We start from the raw sequence: 5,670 nt of genomic DNA, 5'->3' as shown, positions 1-5,670 counted from the left end.
GCGGGCTTCGGCGGCGGGGACACGGGCGGGGCCACGTGGCGCGTGCCCGTTGGCTCGGGCGGCGGCGGTGTTTCGTCCGGCTCAGGCCGGACGTGTTCGGCGGCGCGAGGGGAGCGGGCTAGGGTTTGGACTGCGAGATTTGGAGGAGGGAGCACATATTTATAGGTAGAGGGAGCTAGGAGGCTTCAAATGGAGTGCGGTTTTCGCCCACACGATCGTGATCAAATGACCGAGAGCATGGAAGTGACTTAGGTGGGTTATTGGACTGTTAGGAGGGGGGTTTGGCTGCAACACACAAAAGGCCTTTGCGGTTACCCGGTTAACCGTTGGAGCATCAAACGACCTCCAAATGGAACGAAACTTGACAGGTGGTCTACCGGTGGTGTACCAAGGCCACTTGACAAACCTCGGTCCATTCCGAGAACATTTAACACCCGCTCACGAAAAGAAACAAGAGGGGTGCGCCGGTGCATGTGGGAGTGTCGGATTGCAAAACAGACAACGGGGAAAATGCTCGGATGCATGGGACGAACACGTATGCAAATGAGATGCGCATGATGACATGATATGAGATGCATGACATGAACAAAATGCAAAACGAAAGACAAAACCCAACCACGGAGGGAATATCATAACACATAGCCAAAAATGGCAAGAGTTGGAGTTACAAATATGGAAAGTTACATCCGGGGTGTTACAACACTCCACCACTACGAGAGGATCTCGTCCCGAGATCTAGGACTGAAAGAACTCCGGATATTCGGAATGGAGGTGGTCCTCGCGCTCCCAGGTGGCTTCTCGGTCGGAATGGTGCGACCACTTCACTTTCAGGAATTTGATTGACTTGTTGCGAGTCTTGCGTTCAGTTTCTTCAAGAATGGCAACAGGGTGCTCATGATAAGACAGATCTTCTTGGAGGTCAATCTCCTCGAAATTGATGGTGCGCTCAGGAATCTTGAAGCACTTGCGAATCTGTGACACGTGGAACACATCGTGCACGTTCGCGAAGTTGGAGGGAAGCTCAAGTTGATAGGCGAGGTCGCCTCTTTTGCCAATGATCTTGAAAGGACCCACGTATCTAGGGGCAAGCTTCCCTTTGATACCGAAGCGACGAGTGCCTTTCATTGGAGAGGCGCGGAGGTAGACATGGTCTCCGATCTCGAAAGCCAAGTCACGGTGCTTGCTATCATAGTAACTCTTCTGGCGCGATTGCGCGGCTTTGAGATTTTCACGGATGACTTTACACATTTCTTCAGCCTCTGTGATTAAGTCATTGCCAAGAAGTTGGCGTTCACCTGTCTCGGACCAATTGAGAGGAGTACGGCACTTTCTGCCATAGAGAATCTCAAATGGGGCCTTGCCCGAACTCGCTTGGAAGCTGTTGTTGTAGGAGAATTCGGCATATGGAAGACAATCTTCCCACTTCATGCCAAAGGAAATGACACAAGCCCTGAGCATATCTTCAAGGATTTGATTGACTCGCTCGACTTGGCCACTAGTTTGAGGATGGAAAGCTGTGCTGAAGCGAATGTTGGTGCCCATGGCCTTCTGGAAGGAGTCCCAGAACTTAGAAGAAAAGATGCTTCCACGATGTGAAGAAATAAATTGTGGAATGCCGTGCAAGGAGACAATCCTGGAGGTGTATAGCTCTGCCAACTGAGCTGCTGTGATAGATTCTTTGATTGGAAGAAAATGAGCCACTTTAGTAAGCTTGTCGATGACAACGAAGATAGCATCATTTCCGTGCTTGGACTTTGGAAATCCAGTCGCGAAGTCCATTTCGATATGATCAAACTTCCATTCTGGGATAGCAAGAGGTTGGAGGAGACCAGCTGGTCGTTGGTGTTCTGCTTTCACCCTTCGACAGACATCACATTCATTCATGAACTGAGCATTTTCTCGCTTCATTCGAGTCCACCAATACGACTGCTTGAGGTCATGGTACATCTTCATACTTCCAGGATGAATGGAAAGAAGAGAATTGTGCGCCTCGTTCATAATGACTTTCCTTAGATCACCTTTAGGAACCACAATCCGGTCCTCGAAGAATAAAGTGTCTCTGTCATCAATGCGATAGCACTTGTATTTGGAAAGACCCTTGTTGATACCACGTTTCACCTTCTTCACCATGGTATCCAGGAGTTGCGCCTCACGAATTTGATCTTCCAAAGTAGGAGAGACTAGGAGGTTGGCAAGAAAGCCTTGAGGAACAACTTGGAGATTCAGCTTGCGGAAAGCTTCACAAAGTTCCGGTTGGAAGGGCTTGAGAATTAAGCTGTTGCAATAAGCCTTCCTGCTCAAAGCATCTGCAATGACGTTGGCCTTGCCTGGAGTATATTCAATACTCGGATTGTACTCTTGAATCATTTCGACCCATCGAGTTTGCCTGAGGTTGAGGTTGGGCTGAGTGAAGATGTACTTGAGACTCTTGTGATCGGTGAAAATGTCCACTTTTCTTCCCAACAAGAGATGTATCCATGTTATTAATGCATGGACAACTGCCGCCAACTCAAGATCGTGAGTGGGGTAGTTCTTTTCGTTGGGCTTCAACTGACGAGAGGTATAGGCCACAACTTTCTTATCTTGCATTAACACAGCACCGAGACCTTGAAGAGAAGCATCACAGAAAACTTCGAATGGCTTGGATTCGTCAGGAGGAGTTAAGACAGGAGCTGTGACGAGTTTCTCTTTGAGAGTGTTGAAAGCAACGTCACACTCAGGAGTCCAGACATACTTCACATGCTTCTGGAGGAGGTTGGAAAGAGGCTTTGCAATCTTAGAGAAATTCTCAACGAATCTTTGGCAATAGCTTGCAAGGCCAAGGAAACTGCGGAGCTGCTTGACATTCTGAGGAGGTTCCCAATTCACAATTGCAGACACCTTCTCGGGATTAACAGCGATGCCCTTGGCAGAGATGATATGACCAAGGTAAAGAACTTCATCAAGCCAAAACTCACATTTGGAAAACTTCGCATAGAATTGATACTCTCTGAGCTTGTCGAGCACCAATCGCAAATGTTTGGCATGATCCTTCTTATTCTTGGAGAAGACCAAAATATCGTCGAGATACACCAGGACGAATTCATTGGTATAGGGGTTGAAGATGAAATTCATCATCCGAGAGAATGTTGGAGGAGCATTGACAAGGCCGAAAGACATGACAGTATATTCATAAGAACCAAAGCTTGTTCTGAATGCTGTCTTGGGAATATCTTCTTCACGAATGCGAATCTGATGATAACCCATACGAAGGTCAAGCTTGGAGAATACTTTAGCACCCTTGAGTTGCTCGAATAGCTCTTTGATGTTGGGAAGTGGATACTTGTTCTTGATTGTCTTCTTGTTCAATGGACGGTAGTCGACACAAAGTCGGTCCGTGCCATCCTTCTTCTGGACAAAAAGAACACCACAACCCCATGGAGATGAACTCGGTCTGATCAAACCCAGACGCTCTTGTTCATCGAGCTGTTTCTTCAATTCTTTCAGCTCCTTGGGTCCAAGCTTGTAAGGATGCTTGCAAACGGGTTCTGTGCCAGGCTCAAGATCGATAACGAACTCAACTGGCCGGTGAGGAGGCATACCCGGAAGTTCTTCTGGAAAGACATCTTGGTACTCACAAACGACTGGAATCTGAGAGATTGCGTCTAGCTCGCCCTTCTCATTGAGAGAGAATAACCAAATGGTCTCATCACGAGCGGCATAGATGATCACATCCTCAGAAGAGTGTGTCAATTGAATTTCCCTAGCAGCACAATCAAGTTGAGCCTTGTGCTTAGAAAGCCAGTCCATCCCGAGAATTAGATCAATATCCGAGTCACCAAGAACCATTGGAGAAGATAAAAATTTATAGTTGCCCATCTTGATAGAAACATCCGGAGCCATCATTTTGGTATTCATGAATAAGCCCGGAGAGGAAACCGCTATCGGCTTAGACAGATCGACAGTATGCAAATTGTTCATGGATGCAAAAGGTCTTGATTTTGGTATTCATGAATGCAAAAGGTCTTGATGCAAAAGGTCTTGATATTTTTGTTCTAGACTCAACAACGCCAGCGATTCGATCAAGCAGGGGGCTCCTAAGTCGGGGATGGCTCTGATACCAACTTGTAACGCTCACGATGCGGCTATATCTCCCATGTGTCGAGGCACGACTTAGAGGCATAACCACATTGTAGGTATTGTCGCAAGAAGGGTCATCTTCACACAATCCCATGTAGTGAACAAGAATGGGATAACGAGAGTTGGCTTACAATCGCCACTTCACACAATACATAAATTAATTCATACATCATCCAAAATCCACACATAGACCGACTACGGTCAAATCCAAATGAAAATAAGATAACCCCAAATGCTAGATCCCCGATCGTCCCAACTGGGCTCCACTACTGATCATCAGGAAACGAAACATAGTAACGACCACGTTCCTCATCGAACTCCCACTTGAGCTCGGTTGCGTCATCTGCACCGGTATCGTCGGCACCTGCAACTGTTTTGGTAGAATCTGTGAGTCACGAGGACTCAGCAATCTCACACCCGCGAGATCAAGACTATTTAAGCTTATAGGAAAGGATGGTGTAATGAGGTGGAGCTGTAGCAAGCACTAAGCATAAATGGTGGCTAACATACGCAAAAGAGAGCGAGAAGAGAAGCAACGCAACGGTCGCGAAGCTAGAAATGATCAAGAAGTGATCCTGAAACTACTTACATTCATGCATAACTCAAACCATGTTCACTTCCCGGACTCCGCCAAAAAGAGACCATCATGGCTACACACACGGTTGATGTATTTTAATTAAGTCAAGTGTCAAGTTCTCTATAACCGGACATTAACAAATTCCCATCACCTCATAACCGCGGGCACGGCTTTTGTCGTGGAATTGTCACGGCAGATGTCCTCAAGCTAGGACTTAGTCGTGGAGCCATCGCCGTTAGGAAGCTTGAAGGGGTTAACAGGACAAGGAACACGAGGGTTTATACTGGTTCGGCCCCTTACGGTGAAGGTAAAAGCCTACGTCCAGTTGAGGTGGTATTGATTAGGGTTTCGATGACCAGGGAGCTTAATTTCTATGCCCGGCTCTCGATGAGATCTTTCTTGTCCCTAAACCGCTGCCGGGTCGTCCCTTTATATAGGGAGGCTGACGCCCAGCAGCTCTCAGAGTCCTGGCCGGCTCATAAGAGTGTCCGTCTCGGACTCTCAACTATTCTTGCCTTACACTACAAGTTCTACCATAATGATGATTGTAACTACGGGCTTTAAGCCATATCCGGGTCTTAAGCCCATCTTTGGCCCACCGTCTTCAAGCTTGGCACCGGGCTTCTGGCGATGACCATTATGAGTAACCCGGCCCCTCCTGGCGGGTGACTCTAAGGTCTATATCCTCAACATTAGGCCCCAGATTGATTTGAGCCGGCTCATGTCAATCTTCAATTCTTTCGACAGAAAATCTCCGGCTTACAATTGTGTGAAGGCCATAACCCGGCGTGACGTCATCCTCTGGACTCCGGGTAATCCGCCATGATGTCATCTTCCATTAAGCCCATTTTTTACTCCACCAGATCCGCAACGGATCTTATCTTTACTGCCATCCCGAAAATCGAGGCGTTTTATGATGAGATAACCGCGTCGCGGCCTCCTCGTTTCTCGCACCCACTTATGAGCTCGCCCTT

This window comes from Triticum aestivum, chromosome 7D, assembly GCF_018294505.1.
Source record: "Triticum aestivum cultivar Chinese Spring chromosome 7D, IWGSC CS RefSeq v2.1, whole genome shotgun sequence".
Lineage (NCBI taxonomy): Eukaryota > Viridiplantae > Streptophyta > Magnoliopsida > Poales > Poaceae > Triticum > Triticum aestivum.
This window is presented reverse-complemented; position numbering follows the sequence as displayed.